The sequence below is a fragment of the Meles meles genome, chromosome 12 (genome assembly GCF_922984935.1).
Source record: "Meles meles chromosome 12, mMelMel3.1 paternal haplotype, whole genome shotgun sequence".
NCBI lineage: Eukaryota > Metazoa > Chordata > Mammalia > Carnivora > Mustelidae > Meles > Meles meles.
In genome coordinates, this window is record NC_060077.1 from 79,638,639 (window position 1) to 79,657,896 (window position 19,258).

Consider the following 19,258-nt stretch of genomic DNA (forward strand, 5'->3'; position numbering starts at 1 on the left):
TTTTTTGAAAAGTGCTTCATACTTCGTACATTAGAATAAGAGTGGATTCTCCTCTGAAAACTTACAAAAAGTACAGAAGGGTGAGAGGGGCACGTCCCTGTCTGTAGTTTCCCAGGGACCTGCGCTGTGGGCGTCACACCTGCACAACATACAGTCCTGCCTAGAAGGCAGTCCTTCGCGAGACTGTCAGGTGCTGTCCCCGCTGCCAGGTGCTGGGCTACGAAGTCCTAGCCTGGATGGGGTTTGCAGCATGTGGGAGGAACACACAGCAGGGACAGTTGCCCTGAAGTAGAATTAAACAGGGTCCGTTGAGAGAGAGCCTAAGAGAACCCTTGCTTTTCATGAGGCCAGGGAGGACCTCTGAGGAGGGGACCTGGAGCTGAGTTCAGAAATCAGGCAGGTAGATCCTGGGGAAGAGCATTCCAGTCCACAGAAGGGGCAGGGGCGGGGGTGTGGGGGGGGGAATGCTCTCAAGCCTTAGTGACCGAGCGGAGCCCCTGACTGCCCTTAAAGGCAGGTTCTGACTCAGGAGGCCCGGGATGGGGTCAGAGATTCTGAATTCCTAACTCCCTCCCGGGAATGGCGATGCCGCTGGGGCCTGCACCTCAGTCCGTGTAGCGGTGTTAGAGGGGTTAGAGGAGGCCAATGATGTTTTCAAACGCACTGTTCGGTTGGAACAGAAAGGTTCTCTTTCATGGAACAGTGTGATGTTGACATTCTTTGGGTGAGAACTTGCCAGTCTCCGTCATTCTTTGAAGTCTGTCCAAATCTGGTGGAAGGGCTTAGAATCCCTAAAAGCCACTTACCCGGCTCTCGGCCTCGAGCAAGCTCAGTTCTCTCTGCAGCAAATGGAGGATAGGACCTGCTCTCAGCCCCAGGAGCAGGGGGCTAACTCACTGAATGCTCTTAGCACGGGCGCCTGGCGTGTGTGCAGGACACGCCCATCACCCTTGCCCGTGTCAGGTGCTTTCCCTTTCAGGGGGAGCCTATGCCTCGTCACCCCCCTGCACAGCTCGTCTGATGGGAGCCCCAATCCAATCCGGGGAAGAGCAGCAGGAGTGATCTGCGGGGGTGGGGGGGACAGCTTGCCCCTAAGCCTTTCTCTCTGCCAAAGTAGGTTGTGGCCATAACAATAGCCCTCATCCTGTCGAAATCAGCAAAGTGAAAGCAAAAGAATTTACAGGACGCTTTCTAACAACATGATTCTCTTGTGCCCTTTAACAAACTCCTTTCTTAAGAAAAAGATTTTTATTCCTTTAACGAAAAACAGAATATCAACATGTTGGGCCAAAGCTTTATTATTTTATCATCTTTCTGGGGTCTGCCGTTGGTTAATGGAAACTCGAAAGACGCTTCACCATGGCTGAGCCTATCGTTAATTCCTTCTGCAAGCTTGACATCCCGGCGTGAACCCTCTGTGCCTGGGCCAGCGCCGTCTGATCATGGCTAGTTAGCAGCAGCTCCTTGGGCCTCTTAGATGCTGTCGGTGCTCACACGGTAGAGGTGGTGGGAATTGATGCAGGATCGAAGGTCATTTTCTGGGGGTCTCCGCTGCAGACCCACCATGGAGAGCACATCCACACCGGGCCAGCGTCCAAGCAGACGCGTGGGCACTGTGACACCCGAACAATCATCAGGAAGAACCTCTTGCTGGGAGCCTTCGGGTGCCCCTGGGACACGCATTTCTTATGAGCTGGACAACTGTTTTCCCACCTCCCAACGGCCTCCAAGTCTCAAAATGGAAGGTGGCTGGTGGACGCTGGCCGCACGAGAAATCCCCACTGAGAAGGGAGGAGACCGGTAGTGACGGGAGCAAGGATGCCAGGACGTGCTCTGGGGTCGGGGCAGACAGCCTCCGGCTCAGCTCACCGAGACCTCCTGGTGTTCTAAGAGGACTTAGGAAGTTAAACGATGTTTGCTCTGCTGTGTTGAAATCAACACAGGTTTCCATCGGACACTGGGAAGTTGCCATTATGGCAGTAAGCTTCAGTTTTTTTAACAAGGTAGTAGTAGAACCTCTGGTTTCCCAGCCCTCGAGCCTTAGTCGGGCTCTTTCTCCTTCGACAGTGAATGTGTCAGTCTTCTCAAACGCCGTGCACATGCACACACACACACACGCACACGTGCACCATGGCAACCGGCCTGTGGGCTTTAAGCCGGTTGTGGGCCTGCCACTGTCCCCAGCAAGGCTGAGCAAACGACGCATTGCTGTCAAGTGGAGGAATCTGAGCGTTTTAAGTGAGCGGGATACGAGAATCGTCACATGAGGGGCAGCCCGCCTGGCATCTGTGCTTAAAAGCTCCCTATGCGACACGTCCCCGCCATCGGGAGAACCTCCGAGAAACATCTACGCGGGTTTGTGGGGAGTAAATGCGGTTGGGATGCTCGATCGGTCACATCTCCCCTTGTGGTCATTTCCAGATGGCAGGATAGGAAAAGCCCGGAAGCACAGCATAGCCACGTGCCACCTTCCTGTCACCATTTTCCAGAATGATGCTAACACCCACAACCCAGGGTGCTCTGGCTGCTGCTTGAGCACCTCTTACAGGCAGCCTCTGGCCGGGGCAGCGGACAGTCAGACGAGCCGCATCCAGAAAGTTTGGGCGGAGACCCAGCCACCACACTCTCTGGGTTCAGCAGGTTCCCTCCGTTTCCAGTAAGAGGCCAGGGTTGGGGTGAGACGGGGTACAGGGAGAGGAGAGATTTGCGATCACACCGAGGTTTAAGCCCTGCCTCCACTTACGAGATCCGTAGTCTGTAACTGACTCAGACTCAGTTTCCTTGTTTCCAGAATTAATGTCATGGTGGGACGAGACTTTATTTGATGCTCCTTTTGACCAAATAGAACTTTACCCTTTCTTCCTCAGGATCCCTGGAGTTTATGGGCCCTGGCTCGGTTAGTTAAACATCTACCTTCCACTTGGGTCATGATCCCGGAGTCCGGAGATCCAGCCCCACGTCAGGCTCCCTGCTCAGCGGGGACTCTGCTTCTCCCTCTACCCCTGCCCCTGCTCCATTTCTTTCTCTCTCTCTCTCAAATATATACAGAATAAAACAAACTCCAGTGAGTTTAAATACTGAGGATTGATTGCCTCCCAATCATCTTGAACATTCTTTCCTATCATCTTTGGCTGTGAGCTCTCTATTTTCTCTGAATTTTGCATTTGCATCCCTACAGTGTTGGAAACATATCCTCTGAGAGCAGAATTGTGCCTTGGAGCCTCAGCTTTTAGCCACAGGAAGCTTTAGGATGGGATGAGGAGAGCAGAAATCCCTCATACACTTGATCTCTCCCGTGTGCCTGCTCTGTGCCGTTCTGCAGCCGTGTGTGGGCGTGGGACACTCCCTCCCAGGCTCTCCGTGGCACAGTTTCTGTTGGGTTTCCTCTGGGCTTCCCTCCGTCATCACCCGGTGCCATCCACCACAACCCTCTCATCAGGTTTCATGCTTTCCCCAAAGTGCTTAGCTTTCACCATTCAGCAAGAATTTCTTTGGATGGACTCCATTTTTTTAGCGCAGTTTTGGGTTATGGCAAAATGCAACGGAACGTGCCGAGAGTTCCCCTATATTCCCTGTTTGCCCAGACATGGTACCTCCCCGCCACGGATGTCTGCCGCACAGTTAACAGTGTATCTGTTACGACGGATGAACCGTTAGCACGTCATTACCACCTGATGTCCACAGTTCACGTCAGGGTTCGCTCTTGGTGTCGTACATCCCATGAACTTCGACAAATGTATGATAACACACACCCATCATTATAGTATCATACAGCATAGTTTCACTGACGAGAACCCCCTGTGCTCTGTCTCTTCATCCTTCCTTCCCCCAACTCCTGGCAACCACTGATACTTTTTTATTGCTTCCATAATTTTGCCTTTTCCAGAATGTCCTGTGGTTGGGCTTACATGGTATGTATAGCCTTTTTGGGTTGCTTTCTTTCACTTAATTATTTGCGTTGAAGTTTCTTCCATATCTTTTTATGTCTCGACGGCCCATCTATTTTTATCACAGAATAATATTATTTCATTGTATGGATGTACGACGATATATTTATCCCTTCACCTACCAAAGACTATCTCGGTTGCCTCCAGGTTTGGCAATAAGTAAAGTTGTTATAAACATCCCTACACAGTTTTGGTGTGAAAATAAGTTTCCAGGTCTGGGTAAATACCGAGGAGCATGACTACAGGATCTTACAGTAAGAGTATGTTTAGTTTTGTAAGAAACTACCGAACAGTTTTTCCAAGTAGCTGTACCGTTTCGCATTCTCACCGGTAACGTCTGAAAGTTCCTGTTGTTCCACATCCTCACCAGGATTTTGTGTTTCAGTTTCCAGACTTCGGCCTTTCTCAGGGCCGTGTAGTCAGTATTTCTTGCAGCTTTACTTTGCATTTCCCCAAGGACCTACGGCCTGGAACACCTTTCATATGCTTATGTCCCATCTGGGTATCTTCTATGGTGAGGAATCTGTTAAGGCCTTTGGTCCATTTTAAAATCAGGTTATTTGGGGCGCCTGGGTGGCTCAGTGGGTTAAAGCCTCTGCCTTCAGCTCAGGTCGTGATCTCAGGGTCCTGGGATTGGGCTCTCTGCTCAGCAGGGGGCCTGCTTCCTCCTCTCTCTCTGCCTGCCTCTCTGCCTCCTTGTGATCTCTCTCTCTCTGTCAAATAAATAAATAAAATCTTTAAAAAAAATAAAAATAAATAAAATCAGGTTGTTTGTTTCTTCATTGTTGAATCTCAAGAGCTCTTTGTATCTTTCAGGTAACAGTCCTTTGTCACATGTCTTTGCAAATATTTTCTCCCACAGACCGGGACATTTCACTTTTGTCTTTTGCCGAGCAGAAGTGTCTATTTTAATGAGGTCCCACTTGTCAAATATGTGTCATGGATGATGGCTTTGGTGTTGTATCTAAGACATTGTCATACCCCAATCAGCTAGATATTTCTTCTGTTCTCCTCCAGGTATCTGACAGTTTTGTGTTTTACATTTAGGTCTATGGCCCATTTTGAGTTGATTTTCATAGAGGGTGTGAGGTCTGTGTCTAGATTCATGGTTTTGGCTGTGGATGTGCAGGTATCCCAGCATTTGTTTTAACAAGACTGTCTTTGCTCCATTGTATTGCGTTTGCTCATTTGTCATAGATCGGTTGGCTATATTTATGTGGGTCTCTTTCTGGGCTCATGGAACTCTGTTCCATGTTCCATGGATCCATGGATCCATGTGCCCTTCCTTTCCCTGAGACCACACTAATTACTCTAGCTTTATCGTAAGTCTTGAAGGCAGACAGTGTCAGCCCTCCAACTTTGTTCTCCTTCAACACTGAGTGGCTCTTGTGGGTCTTTTTTCCCTCTCCATGATAAAGCTTAGAATCAGTTTGTCGATGTCCACACGCAGGATTTTGACTAGGTATTTGTATTTGGAAGAAACACCCAGTCTCCCACTGCTGAATTCCTTTGTAAGTTTCATTCCTCAGACCCAGCTTTTTTTTTTTTTTTACCTTTTTCATTTTATTTATTTTTTCAGTGTAACAGTATTCATTCTTTTTGCACAACACCCAGTGCTCCATGCAAAACGTGCCCTCCCCATTACCCACCACCTGTTCCCCCAACCTCCCACCCCTGACCCTTCAAAACCCTCAGGTTGCCCGAACCTCCCACCCCTGACCCTTCAAAACCCTCAGGTTGTTTTTCAGAGTACATAGTCTCTTATGGTTCGCCTCCCCTCCCCAATGTCCATAGCCCGCTCCCCCTCTCCCAATCCCACCTCCCCCCAGCAACCCCCAGTTTGTTTTGTGAGATTAAGAGTCATTTATGGTTTGTCTCCCTCCCAATCCCATCTTGTTTCATTTACTCTTCTCCTATCCCCCTACCCCCCCATGTTGCTTCTCCATGTCCTCATATCAGGGAGATCATATGATAGTTGTCTTTCTCCGATTGACTTATTTCACTAAGCATGATACGCTCTAGTTCCATCCACGTCGTCGCAAATGGCATGATTTCATTTCTTTTGATGGCTGCATAGTATTCCATTGTGTATATATACCACATCTTCTTTATCCATTCATCTGTTGATGGACATCTAGGTTCTTTCCATAGTCTGGCTATTGTAGACATTGCTGCTATAAACATTCGGGTACACGTGCCCCTTTGGATCACTATGTTTGTATCTTTAGGGTAAATACCCAGTAGTGCAATTGCTGGGTCATAGGGTAGTTCTATTTTCAACATTTTGAGGAACCTCCATGCTGTTTTCCAGAGTGGTTGCACCAGCTTGCATTCCCACCAACAGTGGAGGAGGGTTCCCCTTTCTCCACATCCTCGCCAGCATCTGTCATTTCCTGACTTGTTAATTTTAGCCATTTTGACTGGTGTGAGGTGATATCTCATTGTGGTTTTGATTTGTATTTCCCTGATGCCGAGTGACGTGGAGCACTTTTTCATGTGTCTGTTGGCCATCTCAGACCCAGCTTTGAAGAAGAATTCCTGCCTTCTTTAAAATCGCAAGTTGATTTTTATCTACCTTCCCTCGTTTGTGAATCGTATAGAAATGTCTGAGCCTCTTCTTCCCTCGAGATTCACTGGGAGCCTCCTTGGTTATTTTTCTGTTTTCTGTTTTGCTGGTTTTTGGTTTTCTGTTTTTCTGTTTTGTTTTGCTGTGACGCGTCTTATACCCTCCACGGCATCTGTTTATCTGCTGTGGCTACCAACATGTTCCCCCTCCCTCATGGTTATCAATGTCAAGAGCTCTTGATTAGATCAGTGGATTTAAAGGCAGATAGATTGACTCTGGCTTCTCACTAAGGAGAAAACGCGTCTTAACAGAATCAGGCTGCCATTTAGAGCTCCTACCTCGTAGCTCTGGGAACATTGGACTGGAGCACGGTAGTGGATGAGAGACCCAAACAGGAGCCTGGTGAGTCACTCTCATAACAAATCATCCTTAAGATGGGATAATTTAATCCCTGTGAGTGCAAAGCTAGGCTTCATGGTCCCACTTCATGCATTGTACATAGGCCAGATGCCTTTCCAAGTTAACATGGGAACCAAAAATGGAAAATAGCAGTAAAAGATCATTTTTCACATTTTTATGCTTACGATGTTACATTTGCTGCTTTGCGAATTTTTTTTTTTTTTTTTGAGAGAGAGAGAGGAGGGGGAAGGGCAGGGGAGAGGGGGAAGGAGAATCTTAAGTGGGTTCCATGCTTGGCGCGGAGCCTGATGCAGGGCTTGATCTCACCACCCTGAGATCATGACCTGAACTGAAACCGAGAGTCGGACACTCAACTGACTGAGCACCCCAGGCGCCCTTCTACTTTCCAATTTTTAATAGAAAGTGAATGAACCACTGTGAAACATTTTAAAGTGGAGCAAAGACCCATAAAAGCACTTCCTTGCATGTGTGTAGAATGTTGGTGTTTTCCAAGCACTTGCTTGTCACTTGCCCTGTGGCCCGTTGGGGAGTGAGGTCGGCTGCCACCTTAAAGGTCATCATGAGCAGTCTTGGCTGCTCAGAAACTAAGTGGAATAAGTATTCTCACGACAATATGCTCCTCTGCGGTTTTGAATTTTATTTTCAAAGAATCTCTTGAACCGATGGCTTCATAGATGACCAATCTGACCATATTCTTCCCACGAGGAGGGTGTCTCTTAGACGTTTCTAGACTTTCTCCCAGACTGAGATCCTGGAGGTGGAAAATTTGGACAAGAGGGCCTTCTGTATCCAGAGAGTCAATACAAGTGGGGTCATTGCAGATGCCATGGTAGGTGAGAGAGAAACATTGGGGGTGTGATTCCCCAGGCCTATGGAATCACACTTGCTTTGCTTGAACAACAGGGAGTGTTATGAGGTACCTGCACCAAGCTCCTGCCCACAGCTTCTCCTTCGAGAAGGGGCTTCCAGTAGGTCCACCCCCTCCACATACAGCCCACCTGTGCTTGCAGTGGTTTTTGATGGATCGGCCAGTTTAAAGTTGCAGTCCAAATTGGTAAAAATAAATAAATAAATAAAAACAAATTTGTATCATTCTAGCAACTGATAGGAACTTGCAAACTGAGAATCCCAGTGGGGACTCTGACAGGTAAGATGTAAAACGGACATTAAGGGATTTGAGAGGAAATTTGAAAAACAAACAGTCTCAGATAAAAACGTAAGTACAAAACTGGGCAGGAGTCGAGCTCCAGACAGCCCCTGTAATTCTTCCCATCTCCAGACTGGGCCTCGCCCCGACATGGCAAGGAGGGACAGGGACGTGCTGTTCCCAGCGCTCCCCCCGCTCCCGCTCCGGCCTCCAGGGATCTGATGGCTTTTCCCATCAGAAATGCTCTCACTTGCATCTTGCAGCCAGGGCTCGTGCTGCCCGGACCTGAGTCTTGGAGCCCCCCTTGCACTGTGGAGCCCCCTCCTCTCTCTCCCCATCTTGCCATATCCAGCTTTTGCCAAGTGGGGAGGAAGTTAGGGAGAGAGGGAGGGAAGAGCCCAGTGGTGGGAAGGGAGCTGCTGGGGTAGGCCTAGGGCTATTCTAACTTAAGTTTTTATATTTCGTATTCGAAGTTTCTCATCCTCAGTGGTTTCCAGGCCTGGCCACCCATGAGACTCTCCTGGGCACTTTGCACAAACTGAGTGTCTGAGCCTCTGCTTCACACTTGCCCACACACTTGAAAGAGGCTCTTTGCAGGGGGGAGCGGATGTTGCATCCAGGGGACTGTCACGGACGGCCGGGGCTGCTGCTCATGGACTTGAGAGTGGCTTTCTCACGTCTGTGTGGGACAAGGATGGCCCTTAAGCAGGTCAGGAATTCCTCTTCAGAGGATATTGCCAGGGCAAGAGAGCCCTGCATCCCCAACCCTCGCAATTCGCCAGAATTTTTGGAACCTGACCTACCCCTCTGGCCTTTACTTTGGGGCAAATAGCTTCCCCGGAGAGTGCTTCTTCACTCACCTTCTCCTAGGCACTAACACCAAGTCCCTCTCTTCCCATAGCATGGTATTCCCAAGTCAGGGCTTTCAAACCTTGACTGTGGCGGGGGTGGGGGTCTTGCCAGAACGCGGATTCGGACTCCCGGAGGCCAGGGCTGGGGCCTGAGATTCCGCATTCCTAACACAGTTCCAGGTGCTGCTGGTGGTGCCCCGCAGGGGCTCACTTGGGAGAGCGAGGCCAGAGGATGCTATTTCCCTCCACCCCTTCCTTGGAAATTGTTATTTGGACCAACTGTATATTATGTGGCTTCACAGGTGAGTGTAGCAGGATGGAGGGGGACCTGGGATCCTTGCCTGGTAGAGCAGGACGTGACTATATCAGTTTGGCTCAGACAAGGTCACAGTCTCAGTTTGGCTCAGACAAGGTCACAGTCTGGATGCTGCACTGAGAAGAAAGCGCTGGTGAGAAGGGGTCTCTTCTCCTAGCCAGGTAGCTGAGCTATGAGGCTTATGCATGACCATGACCTCCAGGCAATAAGGATCGTCCCTCTCCCCTCTGTGCCCTCTGTGACTGCCCGTGTGGGGCTCCCATCTGTGCTTACGCTGGCCTGCTTGTGCTGCGATCACCTGCTTTCACCTGTCCTTCCCCCAAGGGCCTGTTCCTGTCCTGCTTCCTTAGTGCTCCAGGAGAGATCGTAAGAAGCGACGCACGTAGAGGTCTTGAGCTGAGAGTGGGTGTTCAATAAACACATTTGCTGAGTGAATGCGAATAAAATAATGTGCTTGACTATCCCAGTCCACATCTCCGCAGCATCGCCATCAGGACACAGAGGCGCCATTGAACGGGAAATATTAAGTGGGGCCCCCTGTTGCACACTTCTCCGCAAGAGCTACCACTGGGGGGGAGGGGTTGGTTTCTTTGATGTCATTCCTTCCCCAAACCCTGGCCTTCTTAACTGTGAGCTCTCAGTCTCTAAGCTAAGCCTGTCCCCAGCAGAGGAGCAAGGCGGGACCTTGGCCACCCCCTGAGGAAGGCTGAGCCTATTTGCATTTCTAATCACAAGGAAATAACTACTGACAGCCCCAACTAAAGCAGAAATATTAAGAACGACACTGAAATTCCCGTACTGGGGGTGGGGGGGGCGGGGGAGAAATGGAACGTTAATAAAAAGTATTAGAGTCCAGAGCATAGCAGTACATCGCAGATTATGAAATTGTATTTGATGGCTGCTTGAAACTCAGTTAGCTTTGTCCCTTGGAATTTGCACAAGTGGGTTAGGCTTCAGCTGGCTGTTTCAGAATTCTTTTGTTATGATAGGTCAACATATTCTATATGCAGCAGGGAAGCTTGCAGTGTGGTCAAATGTGCTGTAAAATGTTAGTTTTCTCTGGTCTCCACTCAAAGCTGGCAGCCTAACTGGAGACACCGTGGGTCGGTCAAAGCACTGCATTCACACGCGGTGGATGTTGCTTCTGAAACCCGTAAAGGCCAATCAAACATTGCGCCTCCTTTTTCCTAGCGGATGGTGCAAGGTCAGGGATGTATCTTTCACCTCAGGAACCCCCAGAGTCACCAATTCAGTGGTGGACGCCTAAATTATGTGAGATTTATTCCCAGCCCGATGTGCATGTACCTTTCGTAAGGGCATCTGGAGGAACTTCCTACTTCTCACTCATCGGATTCAGTCAGCGCGTCCCTGTGGTGCACAGTGTGACCCTGTGTGGACTGCCAAGCTCCGTCTGGACCATGTGATGGCAGAGGGCAGGAGAACTGACAGAGGCCGGAGGTGAGGACGTCAGAGTGTACAGTTGACTCTGCCAGGTAGAAGCAAGTTGGGTTGGATGGTTGGTCCTTGCACCATGGGATGGAGAAAAGGCTTTATCTAGGTCGACAGATGTGTACCAAGTGCCAGGGTCTCTGTTGATTTGTTCAAGTAAAGATACTACATCTGGGATAAGGGCTATAATTGGAATCACCACCTGCGTAAACTTACAAGAATCTGTAGACAGTCTCCAAGATCTACCCAACTTCTGCACAGGCCAAACAAGTGAGTTAAATGGTGATGAATATCGCCACCCCTATATCTTTTAGTCTTTTGATCATGGCCTCGATCTCTACACTTCCCCTATCTTGGGAGGGAGGGGACATTTTACAGGCTTCCGTTTAGCCCTTCCTACCCTAGTGATCCTTACTCTACCATACAGAGAGAATTTGGAGATTTTGAAGGGGCCAACTACAGTCCCATTTAGGTCCCTAGAAATTAAAGTCAATTCAGAGCCAGTGTCTAGTAAGTCCCCAAAGGTCAGGATATTTCCATTTCCCCAGTGGACCGTTCTCTCTAGTAAATGGGTTCAAGTCCTTTTGGAGAAAACTTTGAGGGAGATTTAAAACATGTACATCCGTTCTTTGTATGTTTATAACATGTAATTTTACTTACATTTTACATATGTGCTTCCTCAAGAAGATCCAGGTTCCCTGCAATTAAGGACCCTGGGTCTGGAGGTTGACTAATATCTGGAGATTCAGTGAGTGGTCATGATGGGGAGCACTCAAGTCAGGTCAGGGGCTCATAGACCTAGAGTTTTCCTTGTCACATAAACCAGCAAGACTCTGGTAAGTTGTCTCTCTGTTGTCTCCCTCGGGATACCAAGATCCATTCACCACCACTAAAGACCTCTGAAGCTCCAGGCATTTGATTACTGGGACGTCCGTGCTGCCTGTTACAGAAGGGGTGCTCACCTTGACTTTGGTAGTTGAATGCCACCGCTTGTTTGCTGCTCCTCTAGGGTTCCTGTACCCGCCGCCCTTGAAATCGCAGAGCCTGTCTCAGTGGTGTTTTCCGGGACTGTCACACCTGCTCTACAAGAAGAGCAACCACACGCTTTTCACAGGTTCAGGGCCGCCTCCCCCACTTAACGCATTTCTTGGTGCCTCAGTGGAGAGGGGCTTCTGGCCCTTCTTGTGGAAAGTTGTTGGGGTGACGCAGATTTCACATGACAAATCCAGTCCCACATTCCTATCTAACCACATTGCAACAGAACTAATCCCACCGAAAGCTGGGGTCTGTGTCCTCTCCTAAATCTGGGTGGGGACACGGAGCTACCCCAGCCAATGGAGTATAATGGAAGTAAGTTATGAGACTTTAAGCCTCAGTCAAAAGGAGTATGATCTCTCCCCCACCTCCTTCTCTCTCTCATCACTTGCTCTGGGGAAGCCAGTTCCTGTGTTATAGGATACTCAGTTAGCCCAGGGAAGAGGTCCTATAAGGAGGAATTGAAGCTTTCTGCCAATGCGAACAGCGTTCTAATTCCGGGAGACAGCCACCTGGAAAGTGGGTCCTCTAACCTCATTCAAACCTTCAAATGATCACCGCCCCAGCTGACATCGGATTACAACCTTAAGAGAGCCCAAGTCAAGCTACTCTTGAATTCCCAACCCATGGAATTTATTTTGAGAAAATAAATGATTATCGTCATTTTAAGCCACCCTGTTTTAGGGCGCTTTCTTACACAGAAATGGGTAACTGATACATATGCATTGCTAATAGACACATCCATATGTAATAAAAACAGAGAACAACGCGCATGGCTGAGCGTGCTATTTCAGGAGAGCTGCTACTTCTGGGGATAGAAAAAGGAGATGGGACTGGAAAGGAGTCCAAAGTAAGCTTCAGAGGTATCGGTGATATTTTAGTTTAAAAAAAAAAAAAAAGATCTAAAGCAAATATGGCACACATTAAAATACGTGAAATCTGCCTGCTATATACCTGAAGTATATTTTATATTATTCTGTACTTTTCTATACGCTTTAAAAAAGTAAATTAAAATACTGAGGGCAAGGGGATAAAATATACTTTTGCCTAGATCATGATTTGCCAAGCTTGATCATACTCCAAATTCTCAGGGGCAGAGTCTGGTTTTGGCCAGTGGTTCCTTACTTGACCTGTCCGCTCTTTAGATTCTCACCAGAGACATCAAGATTGCTATGCTTGCCACAGAGAATGTGGCAGAAGACTGTCCCCAAATTACTCTGGCAATCATCCTCTCAGTAGAGCCGAGGGAGTTTATTTTCTAAAGCTACACGTACAGGGAAGTAGCTGTTTGTAACGATCGCTGTTACAGGTTTTATCTCTGTGAGTGAGAACATAGATGAGGGAATTAAAGGCGTTATGGATCATAGAGTTCTAAGGTGGGAAGGGAACTGGCGTTCACCCTGTCTCCCGTGTCCCTTACAGTGTCCCTGACAGCTCGTGATTCAAGCCCTGCTTCTGTACCTAATGGTGATGGAGACTCAGTCCTTCCCGGAGCAGCGTGTTCTGTGGAACGGCATGGAAAGTGCCCAATTCCTATTGAACAGAAGCCCTGTGACTCTCACCCACGGCCTTCAGCTTCTAGAGCAACTCGTAGAAAGTTTACTCCCTTCCACATGACAACCCCCTCGAGTGTTTGAAAACAACAATCTGTCCCTCTTCGGACTTCCCTCCTCCCGGTAATGCATCCTCAAATCCTTCAGAAAGCAAGGATTCTAGCAATTCTTGAATACCTGTTTCTATGCCAAGTGGTTTATCTCCGGGGTTTTATATCATCTTCAAACTCCTGGTGATTATCCACATCACCGATAGGGAAACTGAGGCTCGGAGAATTGAAGTGACTTAGCCTAGGATCACAAGGCTCGTAACGCTGCACTCATCAGTCTGACTGAGCACGTGGTGCGTGAAACATGGGGTCCTCAAGGACACAGCAGTCCTCCCTGCTTCTCCTGTTTGAACGCGCAGCTCCTGAGATGAATGGGATGCTGAGAACTGGACACGACGTAATGAACCCATAGCCCCTTTGTAATATTTTAGCTTCTTCGATCCTCTCTCCAACACTCTGAATGTGCGAGAAAGACGTCAGAACTCCAGGGCCACAGATCAGGAAACGGGCTCAGCAAATTGGGTGGGGCAAAGAAATCAACCAGCCCTTGAGGAGGAGAACTGAGGTGCAAACCCAGACATCACGTTCAGTTCAGTCCTTTCCACTGTGCCGAGATGCCCCTCCAGGATCCACAATCCCATCAACATCAGGAACAGGTCCCACCCCAGTCAATCTGGATCAGTGTCGTAATTGTTAATACATGGCCCCAAATGGCCTTACCTTCTTTAGCAGCCGCATGACACTATCCTGTGGGGGTCTGAGCTGGTCCTGTCATGGCCCCCCAAACCTCTGTCTGTTTTACAGATACATCCGTGACGTCATAGTCTCCCTGCACAACGGAGTTTACACTGCTCCTTGTAAACTTCCCGCTTCCCTCCATCCCACCGAACCCCGTCCCAAGCTCTAGCCTGGGGGTGTTTTGAACTCCCGCGCGTCGTCCCATATAGTAATGACTTCTGTTAGCGCCAGGTGACAAGCACCTTGACAACACCTGTTGGCTCTCATCATGGAGTCCTCGATGCCACTGGGGAGGACACAAGGCTGAGCATGGAGCCCAAGGAAAGGTGATAGCAGGGGAGGAAGTCCGTGTGTGTCCAGATGTCTCGGCGGCACCACGACTGGGACAGCATGAGCCCCAGCCCCCTGGGGACAGAGCCCCTCTGTACAGTGGGGGAGGGGCAGAAATTGCTGGGTTTGGGAGGAATGAGACACACAAGGAGACCCTCCTGACACCCTCCTAACAGGAAGCCGTTCTCCTAATTGATGACGGACCTGCTCGTCACCGCATGAAGGTCACTCCGTGCCATTGCTTTCCCCCACCTTTGCCTCATTGGTGGGATTCCAGTTTGGAAAAACCCCTTGGCAGCTGCCTGTCTCTGGAACGTCCCCTCAACTGGGGAAGGCCCCCTCGCACCCACGGCTTGCCTCTCCCTAACCGCTTAGCACCCTCTCCTTCTCTGGTACCGTTTCTCCCGAACAGATGGTGTTTATCGTCAGGAAAGACATGGAAGTTACAGAGCCACAAGGTGGGTGATCAGTACCCCGAAACCCGCCCTCTGAAGACGCCCGTCAGAAGAGGGGTTCTCACAGATGCCGCCACTGAAGGAGCTCAGAGCAGGCCACCCCCGCACCGCCCCCCCCACCCCCGGCCAGGGCTGTGTCAGGGGACAGGCGGACGATTGATGGTGCGTCCCTGACTTGGGGGCATAAGAAGGTGCATTTCCCGTGGGTTTTTCTCCTTCAGACTCCAGGGCTGTGCGTGTGCAGGTCTTCTAGTCATGCACAGAGCCCTGCTTTTCCCCGAGCTGTGCTCCGTCCCGCTGCTAGGGGCTATTTATTGAGCTCCTGCTTGATTCCCGAACACTCGGCTTGTTGTGGGGACCCCAGAGAAATGCCAGAGTTCTTGGGCTGACGAGCAGGCTGGGCGGCCAGGGCGGCCTGCCCTTTGAGAAACGTCCTGGGAGAAGGTGGAAATAAGATAGGAGGCAGAGAGGGAGTGGGGTGGGCAGTGAGTTTGTGTGTGTCCCGGGAACTGCAGGAAAGATCCAGAAACGTGGAATCACACGCCCATGCACAGACAAGTGTACATTCGGCGGTGGGGAATCTGGGGGTGCAAGGGAGGGAGGTTTGGGTTGAAGATGAGGGAAGAGCCTGATTTCTGAACCAGCTGGGGATGGGAGCCGGGAGGGAGGGGTGTGGCCATGAGTAGGGAGTGTGGGGGGGAGGGGCGCCCCCTGGCTGCTGACAGTGATCATGGAAAAGGCCACAGCCTCCTCCATATCCCAGGACAAGGGGTTTCTAGTCACAGGCAGGCTTCCTAGTAGGCCAGGGGCCTCTCTGTGGCCTGGCCAGGCACAGGACTTAGGGGCAGCCTCCAAAGCTCAGCCAATAGCAGTTTCAGAAACAAACCTCTCTCTACATCCCCCTTTTCTTCCCCATGGAAAGGTAATGTCTCTTTCAGTCAATGCCTAAAATGTCTGTAGCAAAGATAACTACTTTTAATATGATAATTTGGGGGTAAGGCCTAAAATGCAGCAGGTGCTCCTGACAGGGACAACCCCACGCGGCGTCTAGAAGGACAGGCCGTGGGTTTCACGGAGGCCTGGGATCCCTCCCAGCTCTGCTGTTTGCTTCTTAGGTGATTTCTGTCATTCTCTGGACCTCCTCTTCTTCGTCTGCAAACTGGGGACTACAGTTGACACTTTCCTTACAGGATTCTTGCAGGGATTAAAGGAGCCAGTGCACTTTTTGAGCAGTCGGATTTGTCAACCACCAACAAAGGGCCACTGTCGAGGCCACGCACGCAATTGAGTGGATATTGATGAACAGGTAAGCGACAGGGTCTCTATTTATATAAAGGGACAAGCAAAGAGAACTCAGAGGGCACCGAGGGACTTAAAGAGGAAGAAGGGGAAATTAGCAAAGACCACCAAGGCGGGCCGCTGAAGGCAGAGGCATGCACGGGTCCCCCATCCTACCCAGAGGCACTCGGGGTTCCCTCGAGCACACTCAGAGAGGGATATGAACCTGTTGTCAGTTCCCGAAGCAGGTGGCCGGGCTTCCGATCATTTCTGTGGATATTTCACTGGGGTAAGGAAAACTCATTCCCAGGGCAACTGCTGATTAAATATGTTCCAGGTTGAGACTTGGTCTCTGCCCTCAAGCCATATAGAGTCTGAGTATGGAGGGCAATCACCAGTGCAGCCAGGAGAAGCCTGGCGGGTGGAAATGGGGAGGGGCTGGGCACTCGCTGTGCTTTGAAAGCAATGGCCCCAGGGCTGGGACACCCAGGGACCACCAGGAGGAGAGGCATTTCCTGTTGAGCCTTAAAGAGTGGGGTCAGTATAAACAGAACAAATGGAAAGGGCATCCCTGCGGGGCAGGACAGCAAAACTAAGGGGGGCCTGGGTAGCAGTGCAGAGACTTGCTTCCCTGGACAAAGGGCATGTGTGCCGCCCCCAAGGGGGTGCTAGGGACGTGTAGGTCCCAGGTGACAGACAGAGATCACAAGTAGGCAGAGAGGCAGGCAGAGAGGGGGAAACAGGCTCCCCGCTGAGCAGAGAGCCCCATGCGGGGCTCCATCCCAGGATGCTGGGATCGTGACCTGAGCCAAAGGCAGAGGTTTTAACCCGCTGAGCCACCCAGGCGCCCCTGGGGAAGGTTCTGATGACGTGCAGCTCAAACAGAGTCAGGCTCTGGGGTGGGGAGAGACACACCGATTTCCTGAGAGGTGAGGAAAGGAATGGAGAGGACAGAAGGGCGGGAAGATCCAAGCCCAGTCGCCCGCCCCCCGGGGCTGAGATCCTGCCTCAAGGACCAGCAGGACGTGCTTGGGGAACAGGCAGGCTGTGGCAGGGGTCCTGCCCGGTGAAAACTGGCGCTTGAGCTGGGGAAGGCGACACTGAGGAAGGGCCAATTGGGGTGGGAGGGTTCCTGATGGCTCTTTAAAGTAATAACAAATCCTACTGCTAGTAAAAAATATAATTGAATCGACTCTCCGTAAAGGGTACAAACTTCCAGGAAATCAGAGAGTAAGTCTACACGTGGAAAAAAACAAAACAAGGCTGGGAGCTGGCGTGTTGTCTGACTCTGTTTTCTAGCCGTCTTCCTCCCTTGCATCGAGCACGTGTGGACAACTGCATCGTTAGCGTGTGTTCAGTGTGCACGGGCCCTGGCCTTTGGAAGTCACTGTAGCCACCGCCGTTGTTAAGCAGAATCATGATAGATAAGTGGCAGTTTTTAATTTTGGTGTTTGTCATTTCCACATGGAACTATTTGAATGACAGAGCAATGAAATTGCCAGCATGAAACCCGTTAATGTCTTCCTGTACCCAAGCTCATTCCTCCGGGTCACTTTGCCCGAGGCTGGAAACAACAGTAAAGCATCTTCCTTCTAACTCAAGGGGCACAGGCCCTGGTATTCATAGTTTTAAGTCAATTAAAATCGGTTTATCTGGCTTCTTTAGACTATAGGAAAGTTAAAAAGGTCATGATTTATCTTGGCTCCAATTAAAGAATTTCCCCATGACCGACTCTACTGTTAATTCAACCTGTTCCTTTAGGAAATTAAAGCCTCCAATGAAAAATAAAAAGTCAACCCCAAGGAGACTTAGAGTCTGAGCTGTGATTCAATTTACGCCTCGATTCAAAAATTATAGAAGGTAACTCGGAGCCCCTCCAGCGAAGCTGCAGCCGGGTTTATACCCCCCCCAACTCCACTCATCAGGATTAACAGTGAATTTTAATTCAAACTCAGTGCAAGTGGGACCCTCCAGAGGGCCTCTCCCCGCCTTATTTCCCCGACAGTCAGCAGCCAGCTGTTTTACCCGAGAAGTTCCCAGATGGTGATGGGCCACATAGTTCCGGCAGAAGTGACAGAAGCGAAGGTCCCAGGGACACAGCCCTATTTACAGATGTCCTCTGGGAATTTGGAAGTGACCAGAAAATTCTAGATGTGCGCATATTCAGAGGCCTGTTCCATTCTTAGGACTCGGCCGCTGGGAAATACTCATACAGGCGTTTGAAGATTGTGTTGGGGGGTGTGTTTGTCACAACATTGTTCCCAACAGCAGGAAGTGGCCAGTAACGTAACTGACGGCCAACGGGAACAGGTTAAATATAGGGTAATTTCTTCACACGCAGGGCGAGCCGTCTGGCCAAAGAAGACGGTAGATTGATGTGTGGTGACAGGAAAATATCCTCGGCCAACCTTCCGGGGAATCAAAGCCAGCTTCAGGATGGAACGTGATCTCAGCCCGAAGAATAATAACATCGACGTACGCCACGCGGGTGGGAACGTGCCGTCTGCAGTCCGAGTGGCCTCGGTTCGATTCTAGCTCTGCCGTGAACCAGCCAGCTGCCACGCCACGAGAAGGGGGCCTGGTTTTTCTTGTCGGCAAAAATGGGGATTTTTTTTTTTTTAAGATTTTATTTATTTACTTGACAGAGAAAATAGAGCACAAGTAGGCAGAACAGCAGGCAGAGGGAGTGGGAGAAGCAGGCTCCCTGCTGAGCTGAGAGCCCAATGCGGGGCTCGATCCCAGGATCCTGGGATCATGACCTGAGCTGAAGGCAGAGGCTTAACCCACTGAGCCACCCAGATGCCCCCAAAATGGGGATCTTAACAGTGCCTGCTTCGTGGACACACAAAAGTCTTTCGGACATATTATCAAGCTCTTAGTAAGGAGCAACTCTGGGGGACTAGACTCGGAGAGAAGCGGGATTTGAATTTTTACTATATGAACTTCTAAACCATTTTATATCTTTTGGAAGAACGTTGAAACAGACCTGTAAGGAAAATGTTCTCTCTGAACTAGAGGCCGTCTGTCTGTTGACAGATGACAGCTCCTGCCATGCCCTCTATAGACTGAGGATTAATGCGGGGTGGAGGTACTTACAGACGACCTCCAGATGCTCTGAGATGC